The following is a 13,403-nucleotide window of genomic DNA, read 5'->3' as shown; positions in this document are numbered from 1 at the left end:
GAACTCAGAAATCCGCCTGCCTCTGCCTCCCAAGTGCTGGGATTAAAGGCGTGCGCCACCACGCCTGGCTAAATCGTTTGTTTTTAATGTTTCAGTTTGTTGAGTATTTTTTCCTTTGTAAGCTGAAGTGAATGTAGGATTTTTGCCTACTGTCTCAAGTAGTCTGTTGCATATTTGATTCTGTTGCGACGTTCTTGTGTTCCAGGAAGAAACCCTATTTGATGGATTTGAAACTACTTTGTAGAATTAGAATCCAAAGTTAGAGCCACACTGAGCTCTTTGTTGCCCAGCCCCTTGTCTGGAACTGTTGAGTTACTCTTTGGCTGCTGTTTAACACCGTTCCCTTTGGTCTGCAGGACTCTCCTTAGGATTTCTTACAGTAGACAGCTAAGGTAATGCACTCATCAAATTTTATCCCAGGATGTCTTTATTTCTACTCTTTCCTTGAGACTAGTCTCACATATTCCAGTCTGGCTTAGAACTCATGGGGTAACAAGCAGGGCCTTAAACTCCTGATCTTTCTGTCTACACCTCTGCAGTGCTGGGGTTACAGGCATGAGCCACTACCCTGAGTTTTATGCAGTGCTGGAGAGTGAGCACGGGGCTTCACCCACACTAAGCAAACACTTTGCCTTCTGAACTCCATCCCTGCCCTACGTCCACTTTTATTTGCGTTTTGAGTCAGGAATCTTGCTTTGTGTTCCAGCTAATCTCCGATGGCTAACGTCTGCCTCCAGAGTGCCAGGATTACAGGCGTTCTAGTCAGGGTTCTATTGCTGTGATAAACATGACCAACAGCAACTCGGTGAACAAGGTTTATTTCACCTTATAGGGACTTCAGGGAAGGACAGATGTGCTGGTCACCTTGATGATGGTCACGCGCCTGGAAAGATCTGTTCACTTTAGTATTTTTTCTGTTCCCTAGATATTTTTTCTCCTTAATTTTTTTTTTATGTATATGAGTGTTTGCGTATCTGCACACCGTGTGCATGCAGTGTCATCAGCAGCCAGAAGAGGGCACCAGATCCCCTGGAAGTGGAGTTTCAGGCCATTGTGAGTGGTTATATGTTCTGGCACCCAGGCCCCTGTGAGAGCAGCAAGTGTGGTTTGTTTTGTTTTGTTTTAACCTCTGAGCAGTCCCTCCAGCTCCCTATTCCTTACAGTTCATAATTTTATCTCATTTTCACTTTTGCTCTTCTTTATTGTCGCCCTTGCTCTAATTACTTTAAATCTAAGTCTGCTACAGGTTGTATTTTAGTCATTGTATCTTTCAGCTTCAAAATATTTGCTACCAGGCTGGAGAGATGGCTCAGAGGTTAAGAGCACTGACTGCTCTTCCAGAGGTCATGAGTTCAGATCCCAGCAACCACATGGTGGCTCACAAGCATCTATAATGAGATCTGACACCCTCTTCTGGTGTGTCTGAAGACAGCTACAGTGTACTTATAATAAATAAATAAATAAATAAATATTTGCTACCTAAAAGAAAACCTTCAATGTCTTCTCTGTCTATACCTCCATTTGCTTGTACATCACTTACTTGACTGTGCACATGCTCATTTAGTGCAACATCATTTAACTCATCAGTAATACAGTTGCTTAAAAGCATTTCTCTAACAAGTCAGCTATCTGGCCTTTCTCTGGCATATGTGTCCCTCCTCTTCCTCCTCCTTCTCCTCCCTCTTTTCCTCCTCCTCTTCATGATCCCTGAACTTTGCTGATATGGAATTTGTTGATTTCTCCCCTTGGGTCAAATTGTCCTGTTTCTTTGTATACTTTGTGATCTTTGAATGGGGGGGCATTTGAAAGCTTCTTTTGATATTTCTGTGTAATAATTTTAAAATTAGAATCATATATATATATATATATATATATATATATATATATATATATATATGGTTTTTTGAGACAGGGTTTCTCTGTATATCTGTATAGCCCTGGCTGTCCTGGAACTCACTTTGTAGACCATGGTGGCCTTGAACTCAGAAATCTGCCTGCCTCTGCCTCCCGAGTGCGCCACCATGCCTGGCTCAAAATAATATATTTTATTATGGCATTTTCATATATAAATGACATTATACATTGGTTCCCCCCCTTTGGCTTTCTGAGACAAGATCTCCTACATACTCACTCTGTTGACCACCGCTATCCTAGAACTCACTATGTAGACCACCACTATGGCTGGCCTTGAACTCATAGATGTCCTCCTACCACTGCCTCCTGAGTGCTGGACAGAGGCATGTGCCACCAAATTGTTAGTCCTCACCCTCTTGTGCTTTTCTTCCTCACCCTCCTTGTCCCTTTCTCTCTGACCTCCATTATTCTTTCCCTCCAAATACCCCCCCCCCCGTGCTTTTGTGTCTCGTGTCGCATACATTGTATGACCCCCTCTCTCCTCCCTCCTCATGGTACCTTTCTCCCCACCATCTCTCTCTCTCTGATATACGAAAACTGAATGTCTCAACCCCACAGGTAGAAGCTCTAGAAGTCAGGGCCAGAGAGATGGCTCAGTAGGCAAGAGTGCTTGCTGATCCTACATATGGCTCAGGTTTAATTCCCAGCACCCACATGGTGGCTTACAGCCATCTTCTTTTAACCTGTCCCCTTAGCTATGATATGTTGGTCACTTAATGAATGGCAAGATAGCTAACACAGACCTGGAAGGTCTCTAAAAGGCTTGGTCCCCGAGGAGGGGCTGGTCAAAGACAGCAGAACCTGTCAGGGGTATGGCATGGCAGAAGACATGCCACGAGCCTTTTTGTCTCCCCTCCTAGCTATGAGGTCACTGTTGGGCTCCATTATACATTTCTGCTGTGGTACATTGCCTTGCAATGGGTCTAAAAGCAACAGGACGCACAGATTATGAGCCTGCACTTCTGAAACCGAAATTTAAAATAAAGCTTCTTTCTCTTTTCTCTTCTTCTCTGCCCTCTTAGGGTCTCACTATGTTGCTAAAGCTAGCCCCTGTGTCACTATGTTGCTAAAGCTAGCCCCCATGTCACTATGTTGCTAAAGCTAGCCGCTGTGTCACTGTGTAGCTAAAGCTAGCCGCTGTGTCACTGTGTAGCTAAGGCTAGCCCCCTTGTCATAGGCTCAAACAATCCTCTTGCCTCATCTTTTGAAGTAGAGAGGACTATAAGTGTGTACCTTTGTTCCTGACTGGGCCTTTTCATAAATTGATTATCTTGGTATTTTGTTCCAGTGGTAAAACCAGTTCTAGTTGGGTCCAGGACTGGGGACATACGTGCTTGGTGTGTTGATGGAAGAGAAGCTATGGGACGGTCAGTATCTTACTTGGGAAGACAGTATAACCAAAGCAACTTGTAAAAGGAAGCATCTAAGTGGAGGCTTGCTAGCAGTTGCAGAGGGTTAGTCGTTACCATGATGATGAGAAGCCTGGCAGCAGACATGCGGGCATGGCCTGGAGCAGCCGCTGAGAGCTTCCATCTGATCCACAAGAGAGGAGGAGGAGAGACTGGACCTGCTGTGGGCTTTAGAAACTTAAAAATCCACCTCCCAGTGACACCTCCTCCAAGACTCCCCCCAACAGTTCACTAGCTGGGGACCAAACATTCAAATATACAAGCCTGAGGGGGCCATTTATATTCAATCCCCCACAGTCAAGGGGCTAGGGAGGAGGCAGGTTCTCGAAGAAATGTGTTAAACTGAAGTGCTGCCATTTAGCAAGCTGGTCGTGGAAGTTCTTGCCACTGCTTAGTTAAAAGCAAACCGGGTAACCAGTCTGCAGTCTCATTGCTTTGGGCCTGTGGTGGGCTGAAGTCATACCAGCAGGGGAATGGGGAGGAGGCTGTTCACATCACAGCAGACAGACAGAAGAGAAAGGATGGTAAGGTTGTATACAGTTAGCCATGCCGCTGTGGCCCAAAGCTAACGAGAGCTGAGGAAAGCCTGTGGTCAGGGTTGTGCCTGGTTACTTCTGTTTCACACTCTGTCCCAGTTTGGGGCCAGGCAGAAGAGCCTTGGACTGCAAAGTTAAGCCAGCAGTCGTAGAGTGAGGTCATTTCTCTCTTGGCTGGCCTGAGAAGGTGGAGTGTGGTTTTTATACCCAGCGCTCATATCATCCTGGACAGAGTGCACGTTTCATGCTCTCGGTGAAAGCTTTCAAAGACAAAGACTTTCTGTGGCGGGTCCTCTGTTGTCGTCTGTCATCGTCATCCACAGTCTTCCCCCCCCCCCCCCGTAACTCACACCGCCTTTCCTGAGCTCTGCTTTCTTAGTTTCCTTAATGTTTCTTCTAGCCTCTGTCTGTTTTTTTGTCTGAGAAAGTACACTGGAAGAGTCCCTTACCTTAGGCTACTTCATCCAAGTACTAAGATGGTTTCCAGTTCTCTGGAATCAGGTGTTGGGAGAACCATTGATTTGTGTATGGAAGGGCCACCCCTGTCTAGCTGAGCTCTTCTGATAACTCTAGGAATAATTGGCTAGCTTTGGGAGGAGCAGTTAGAGAAGGCTCCAATACCAGACATCAAAACGAAGTAAATGCAGTTAATCTAGGGCTGCTCCAAATGGCCCATCAGGTAAAGGTGCCTGATGCCCAGGCCCGACAGCCTGAGCTCTGTGCTCGGCACCCACATAAAGGTGGAAGGAGAAATCGATTCACAGAGTTGGCCTCTGACCTCCACGTGGGTAATGGCTCACAAATAAGTGCATACGCAGACACATGATTGTAAGATTAAAAATTATAAGAAAGGAAATATGGTAAATCTAATTCACCCTGTGATGAGACAACACCGAATAGGTAAACACAGTCTAAGAAAGTGAAGTTAGAACATTGTACCAGACAGACGCTGCACATCTGTCTCTTAGGTGAAAGATGGGCACCTGTGCTTCCTGTCCCACCATCTTCCCCAGCGCTCACTATTTTGTCTGCTTTGAGGACTGAACTCATGTCGGCACTGAGCACGCTAGGCAAAAGCTCTACTGAGCTGCATACCAAGCTCTTATACTTTTACAGAGAAAACTAATTCATAGGTAATTTCACCGCTGTTGGTGAAATGAGCCAATTGGAAACAGATTGGATTATTTTAAAGGCAGGTTTATTGGAAACTGCTCTCAGGTGGGTGGGTTCACTGGTCCCAAGGACAGAGGCCAGGGAGGTTGCCATGGGGAAAGGGGGTGGGTAGGGGAGGGAGAGAGGAAGAGACAAGGGGGCATACACACGCACAGAGAGGAGAAGAGTGAGAGAGACCAAAATGTCAGGATTTCGTAGGGAAGAGCCTCTGGGGGAAGGACAGTCAGGTATGAGGCAGGGTATGACACGTAGGGAACTGGGGAATGCTGGGAGAACCTGGAGGCTCAGTCTGCTTTGGTTATGTAAATATGCACCTCAGTCCCTTATCCCCGGGTCTGAAACCAAACACTTATCTGAAGACTTTTGTTGTGTGTGCGGGCACTTGCACGTGTGCGCATGCACATAAGGAGGCCAGAGGACAACTTCGAGTGCTGCCCCTTAGATGTGCCGCCTACCTTTTTAGAGTCTCTCGCCAGCCTGGAACTTGGCAAGTAGGTAGGATGGCCGGCAGCAAGCTCTGAGGGTGTGCTTGGATTGGTCTCTAGCACTGGGAGTGAGTGTGACTCCCCCTCCATGGGGGGCTTTTAAAAATGTGGGTTCTGGAGATCAAATTCAGGTCCTCTTTACTGACTAAGACCTTTTAAAAATAAATTATTTTTAGATTCATTTATTTTTTTACGAATGACTGTTTTGCCTGTATACAGGTGTGTGCACCACATGCTTGCTTGGTGCCCACGGAGGCCAGAAGGTTTTACAAGAAGGTATTGGATCACCTGAAACCGGACTTTTGGATAGTAGTGAGCCACCATGTAGGTACTGGGAATTGAACCCAGGTCTTAGGTCCTCCCTAAGAGCAACAAGTGCTCTTAAGCACCAAGTCATCTTTCCAGAGCTCTAAAATAATAGCTTTAACAGCTGGTTTCTGGTCAGACAGATAAAGAGTTGGGAAGTGACCACACTCCATCTACACAATAAAGAAAAATGCCGAGCAAACCAAAAATCAGCAGCTTGTGTTAGAGCCCTCAAGGACTTGAGGTCTCAGTAAACCAATGTCCGAGAACCACGGTTTACCACAGCTAGGGCCAGACTTAGGCCGAAGAGCTGAGACTATAATCAGCAAATTACCAGATTCAACATGGACAGTCTCACTGCCTGGGAGCCTACAAGCCTCCCGCCCCCTCCTCTTAAGTGCTGGCATTACAGCAGATGTCACTGGACCTGGCCCTAATATGGACAATATTGAGGGGGAAAAGGAACATCCAGGGATCCGGATGTGGCTGTGAGCAGCTGTGATCCCAGCAGAAGGAGGGCTAGTCGGGGCCTCACACGGGGCTGCCTTCCTGAGCCTCTAGGGAAGCTGGGTTTGTGTTTGTTTGCTTGTTTTTTATATTCAACTGTTAACATTGTATACATATATAATGTACTTTCATAATATTCCCCCATTGTTCTCACCCCTCCCCTGAGCCCCTTCTCCTATCAGTCCCCAGCCTAGTAGGTGCATTTTGTTTTGTTTTGTGCTTTTGGTGCTCAATGCACTTCCTTGGGGTTGCTTGCATGAGAGTGGGTGAGGGGTTATTTACTTGAGCAAGGGTCTAGCAAGTTTCCTAGGGGCTGCATCAGTAACCCTGGTGACCTGGCACACACCTTTAATCCCAGAACTCAGGATGCAGAGGTAGGTTTATCTCTGTGAGTTCAAGGCCAGCTTGGTCTACTTAGTGAGCTGTGAGTCCTAGACAGCCAGTGCTATGTAGAAAGACTCTTCAAGGAGTCAAAATTCTACTACTACTATTACTAAGTTTCTCCTCCTCCTCTTCTTCTTCCTCCCCCTCCTCCTTTTCCTCCACCGTTAACTGCTCTTGGCTTCTCAGGGAGGGGTGGCCTATGAGTCCCTTCCCCTTCCACGACGGAGTGTATAAGTGTCAACAGCTCTGAGGGCTAAGGTTTCCCAAATACAAGAGTCGAAGCTCTTAAAGGGGAAGGATCCCCCAGTGGAGTGTTACAGTTCAGAGTGGGGAAGTTTTCCCAATGCAAGGGTTACAGCTCTGAGGGGAAGGGTATCCTGGCACCACACAGCAAACTTCGCACAAGAGATTTATTGGAAAAGACACAGGAGGGTGGCTGCCTCTGCCAGGGTGAGAAGCAGCAAACACCTGGGCAGGAGGCAGGTTTTATGTAGGGTTTCTTGGGTCGGAGCGGTCCAGGACGGGTGGGGATTGGTGGGAATTCACGCCCAGGCTTTTTACTGTGAAGGGCAAAGCTTGAGATGCATCTGAGGGGCTGGGTCCGGCCCTTAGGATGACATTAGAGGAGGGGAGCTTGGACCAACCGCAGCACAGCTCACAAGCAGATGAAGGTCTGTATTGAATTTTTGCAGGCAGATGACAGCCTTGCCTCTTTAGCATCCGTCAGAGCGATCAAATCCCCACTAGGCCACCAAGGGAAGTCTCCCCTTCTGACCTTAGGTAGACATAGTTGCAGGGTCATCTAGCGTTCACTAAGGCTTTGAGAGTACAGAGTCTGGTATAAGCTGTTTGAAATATTCCTCCAAGAAGGTGGCACTTTCAGGAGCTAGAGCAACCAGGTGCCCCTGTTGGGCAGTTTTTTCAAGGTATCCATGGAACACTCAGAATGCTGGTGTAAGACTGGCTGATGGTCCTTTTAAAAATATACTATTACTGTGGTTATTATTTGTTATTATTATTATTTAAACTTTCTTATGTACGTGGGTGTTTTGCCTATGTAGAAATTTGTGCACAATGTTCATGTGGTCTTCTTGGAGCCAAGAAGAGTCTATAACTAGAGTTGTAGACTATTGTGAGCCACCATGTGGGTACTGAGTTGAACCTGAGTCCTCTAGAAGAGTGTCCGGTATTCTTGACTGCTGAGGGGCCCCTCTGGCTCCTGACAGTCCTTTTGCTCAAAGCAGCCAGGACAGCAATCAAGGGTCCACGTTGCCGACTAAGGAGTCATGTGTCTGCCCCCAGCTTTGCTTATTTACAGGAACAGCAGGAAAGTCTTCAACAATGACATCATTGATACAAATAGTGATTTTAACAGATCTTAACAGTGCTTAACACCCACCTGGAGAGCCAGGGAAATGAAGGTCCTCCTTCCTCTGTCTCACTACCTGGTTGCTAGAGCAAAGCAAAAACTGAGAAAAGTCCCCGAGTGTCATCAACATGGGAGCACTTTCAAAATACCAGTTTTAAAATAGGCAGGGTCGCTGGGCAGCGGTGGCACATGCCTTTAATCCCAGCACTTGAGAGGCAGAGGCAGGCAGATTTCTGAGTTCAAGGCCAGCCTGGTCTACAGAATGAGTTCCAGGACAGCCAGGGCTACACAGAGAAACCCTGACTTGGAAAAAAAAAAATTAGGCAGGGTCATTCTGCTCTTATGAGACTTTCCCAAGGGAAACCATTTTACCAAGGAGATACATCAGACTCCAGGCTCCTTCCAGTCTCACCTTAGAGTAAGGAGCAGAGAAAAGATCCCAGAGTGCAGTGCGGATGCAGGCAGCTGAGAGGCTCCTCTGTCGTGTACCACCAGAACATGGAGCCTCAACGCTGAGCCTGCGCCGGCATCGGCAGTGTTCTGGGTTGTTTGGTCATGCTCGGTGACGAAGCCGTTTGCACCTGTGTCTTTGTGTGCAGTTAGTTTTTCTGTTTCTGATTCTGTCTCCTCGGCTCCTTCCCAGGAAGCTGTGACATATTTCTGTTAGTCACAAGGATATGAGTAGCAGCAGGCAGGAGCATGGCTGTTTGTAATAAAAGAGCTCATTGAACCGTCAGGGTATTTTTTCCAGGCTAACTGGAATTCACTCGATTTCTCCAGAAGGGCGAGGATGCAGAGGAAGTCAGAGTTCAAGGGGTCCTGAGGAGAGTGGGGTAGAGGTGCTGCTGTTGGCAGGTGGCCAAGAGGGGAGATAAGGTTCTATTTTGGAGCTGCGGGGCTTTGCACATCAGCAGCACATTCCGGGAGATGATCTCCAGTCAGGGGAGGTAGGGCGAAGGTTAGGAAGAGATGGGAGGATGGAAGTTGCTTCAGATGTCTGGGTTGCAGAGACAATGTCCTGGAGAAAGGGGACCATAGATGTATACGGTGTGGAAGAGACACCAGTAAGAGGGTCTCCTTATTGCGTACACATACTACACACACACACACACACACACACACACACACACCCCTTACCTCACCCCAGTGCACACATATAAGCCACACAGTGCAGATGCAGGCAGCAGAGAGGCCCCTTCCTCGGCAAAGCCTCTGCCATATACCAGCTCTGCTTACAGGAGCGGGTCCTGAGACAGCAGCCTTTGAAGGGGGACACACTCTGCTACCCACAGAGGAAACAGAGTATTGACTGCTCCCAGGGGCAAAGTCTGTGGACCCAGTCTCTCGAGGCTCTTCTGCCTCTGTATCCAGCTGGGGACTTTTCTCTCTGTTCACTACTAACCTACTCAGAGCGCCTGTTCTGTGTCGGGTTGAGGTCTACACTCACATTGTGCTCTCAAAGTCATGGTGAGCCGGGTGGGCCCTGGGAAGCCCTGGCGCTCACTTCCATGTGTCCTGTTTTAGCATAGGTAGTCTGGTCACATCCTCCACTCCCCATACCTGACCAGGTTCCTCCTCCCACCCCTTCCCTGTCTGGCCACTCTGGCTTTGCCTTCAACAAAAATTCCGGACAGTGAACTTAGTCGGAATTCCCTGCTCTGGTGTCTCCCCTCAGTTATTTCCCATCCACAGACACTGCCTCTGGCTCCACACTAGATCTGGAGTCGAGCCCAGCCTTTGTCCCTGCGACAAAATCTGTTGCTGTGGTTCCTACATTTATTATGATGGCCCAGAGTAAAGTCTGTCTTACTGTGCTTTAACATCACCACTGAAGGTTTTTGTTTGTTTGCGGCAGGGTCTTGTTCTATAGCCCAGGCTGATCTCAGCCTAGTGGCAATCCTCCTGTCTCAGCGTCCCTGCTCAGCTTGAATATATATATATATATATATATAGAAGGAGGACTAGGAGGGGAAGGTCTGGTTGGAGTCTCTTGTCATGTGACCATGGACACGTGTCAGCAGGCACAGGAGTTCACTGTGGGCTACTGAAGTTCTTCCAACCCAGATGAACTGGCCAGGGGTGCTCCATTGTCTCAGGCGTGGCCCGAGCTCTCTGATCCTGATCCTTCATGCCTTCCATTCAGTTCTGGCTTCAGGTGACTGCTCAGAGAGCCCTAGGTTCCTGTGGAGTTAGTGACCAACCAGCCATTGGGGTGGGTGGGAGGATAGTGACATTCTATTCCTTACAACACATGCTAGAGTCTCAAATTTGTGTTGCTCTTTCTCATTGGCTAGTGCTACTGATGGACTCCACTGGGACATTGGCTAAGCTGATGGACCACAGATCTGCAGGACAGGCTTGGCTGGATTTTGTTGGCTCAAAAGAAGATGCTGTAGGTGGCCATGTGGCTCCTGGTGCCTTACTGCCTGAGCTTGGGCATGGCCATTTGACAGGAGATAGGGGTCCATGGGGATCTTCTATGTATAGCTCAAGGAGAATGGCTAAGGGCCAGGCCACTGTCTGTATATAATCTCCTACTCTGTTTTCTTGTTTGACAGGGTTCTCTCACTATGTAGCTTTGGCTGACTTGGAACTCACTGGGTAGACCAGATCCCTCAGACTCATAGAGAGTCACCTGCCTCTGTCTCCTGACTGCTGGGATTAAAGGTACCCACCCCTATGCCTTATCATCATCATCATCATCATCATCATCATCATCATCATCTCAACACAGTGCCCTTTGGATTCCTCGCCAAGCAAGCGAGAGCAGAACTTCCAGTTTGGGCTCAGCATGGCACTGGCTGTCTTGCCTTCTGGGTGGAGATGCAGCTTTGGCTCTTGGTGAGAGGAGCGGCTCTGTTGTGTCACCACTCCTGGGTGTTGCTCACACAGGACTATGGCTTCTAAGACGCTGTTTCCTGGAGAGGAGATGTGGGTACTCACCCAGGCCCTGAAAGTGGATGTGCCCAGAAGTTCTGAACCCGAATCAGACTACTCCAGGAAGACCACCTGCAAGAGGAGGCTTCAGGGGTTGGATGGGTGTGTCCAGAGCCCGTGCAATACCAGTGTCTTCACTTGAAGCCTCTGGGGATGTGCGAGTCACAAAAATCCCCAAGTGTAGGGAGCAGCTGCACCATGGGATCTGTCCTGCTGGCAAATTCTGCAGAGATGTACCTTGAGGCCTAGCAGCTTTTCTCTGTTCTGCTCTGGGATTCCTATGCACAAATAGCAATGCAGTGTGACCTGAAATCTCCAAGGCAGGAAAGACACACACGTGTCGCAGGGTCTACTATCAGAGGGACTGATGGGAACTGTGATTGTTGAGAGCTGGAGCCAAATTATCTCGAGGTATCTTTAGCCCCTTGATACCCACGAATGGTCACCTCTGTGTTTGTGACTATTTAGGTAAACCTTTTTTTGGAATGTGTCAACAGATCACTAGCTTTCACCAAGCAAAAGCTAAGAATGTCAGATATCTGAGGCAAAAGGACATTCCTATGTCTGTCTTCTAGGCAGGAACTGCTACTGTCTGGTTGTTATTTCAGCAAAATTGCTGAAAGTGGAGTCTTTATTCTGGGGCCAAGATCCCAGCCTGACTTAGTAACTGTGGAGGGAGAGAGGGCAGCTGTGGGGGTGTGGGCACTGAGGAGTGGCCGCCGAGAAGAGAGCATTGTGGTCAGCCATTGGGGGCTGTTGAGGTGCTGTCCAGTCAGTTGACAGATGAGGAAATGAAACCCCAGAGAGGGTGGGATGGGGGACGTGGGCCTTCTTCACCCTGACCACGATTCCCTCTGTATCGCCATACCCAGGCGATTCCAGCAGCTTCTCTGCACATGTGAGCCCACTTCTGTCTCTGCAGCATCCCCGGGCCCTCTGAGCTCATGTGCAGATGAAGGGTGTGATGGGTTAGTGGCAGGTGGGGCCCCAGCCCGTGGATGCCGGTCCATAGAAGGCATGTGGATAGCCAGCAGGCATCCATCAAGCCTTGGCAGTGTGGGGCTTGGAGCAGCCTGTGTCTGCTGGAGAAGTATGCGGGGTCACATAGTCCTCATACTAGGGCAGCAACCTAAGAGTCTGACTCCCACTGAATCTGTGGTGTTAATTCAGCTGAAGAGAAAATGTGGAGAGAGGCTGGGTGGAAAGCAAGGCAGGAGCTGAGATTCTGGGGCTCGAGGTGTCTCAGTATGAGATCGGAGGGTGTAAAAACACCAGCGTCTGTCCCAGCCTCCACTAACTGGGCCGTTAGGGGGTAGCTTGCATTGCATATCCCTGGCTTGTAAGGCAAGGATGGATCACTGGGCCATGCTGATAAGATAATGAAAAACAAAATGTCCTGTTAATCCAGAAAACCCTTCCACAAAAATCCAGAGAATAACCACTAAACACTCCATAATACTGGTCCCTGACAACACAGACGAGATGGAAGACAGCCATCTGCTGCCAGGGGTAACCTATTCCATTCACTTCCTAGAGAGATATGGGGACCATATGTCACACGCAGCGAGTCCTGAGTCCCCCTCAGGACGACCATCTGGTTGTACTAACTGCCTTTATCCAAAGGGAAAAAATAAACTCTTATCTTTAAGACTGGGAGTGCATTTACAAGCACAGCCAGGCGCCTGCTGAAGTTAGGCCTCTGCCCTCCTGGGGATCTGCGAGATAAGGATGCTGTCTCCTGTGGTGATGACATTTCAGTGGGACTCCCGGGTCATTAGGAAACAGTCCTGGGCTGTAACTCTGGAAGGAGACTCATTTAATGTTCAGATAGATTTAAATAACTGAAGCCAAGAAAGGTGCAGAAGTTACAAGATTTCTAAACAAATGCCCCAGAAGACAAGGGAATGCCTGGCGATTAACTTGTTTTTATTTTGTTTATTTTTAAAACTTTAATATTTATTTGTGTGTGTGTGTGTGTGTGTGTGTGTGTGTGTTACCTGGATGTATGTCTGTGCACTACTTGTGTGTCTGGTGCTTGCAGAGGCCAGAAGAGGAGGCCAGATCCCAGGAACTAGAATTACAGGCAGGTGTGAGTCCCCATGTGGGTGCTGGAGAACACACCAGGATCCTCTGCAGGAGCAACCGGTGCTTCTCTCCACTGAGCCATCTCTGAAGTCTTTATTTGTTTGTCTATATCTTGGTAAGTTGTGTCATTGTCCCCCACCCCCACCCCACCCCTGTTCCCAGCCTCCCACTTGTGACAGGGTCTTATCATGTGACAATGGCTGGCCTGGACCTTGATATGGAAACCAGGCTGGCCTTGAACTCAGAGATCCAACTCCCAAGTAATGGGATTAAATGCCTGCACCACCACACCTGGTTG

Source organism: Mus pahari, chromosome 13 (assembly GCF_900095145.1).
Source record: "Mus pahari chromosome 13, PAHARI_EIJ_v1.1, whole genome shotgun sequence".
Classification (NCBI taxonomy): domain Eukaryota; kingdom Metazoa; phylum Chordata; class Mammalia; order Rodentia; family Muridae; genus Mus; species Mus pahari.
The sequence above is the reverse complement of the archived record's forward strand: the minus strand, read 5'-3'. Positions refer to the sequence as shown.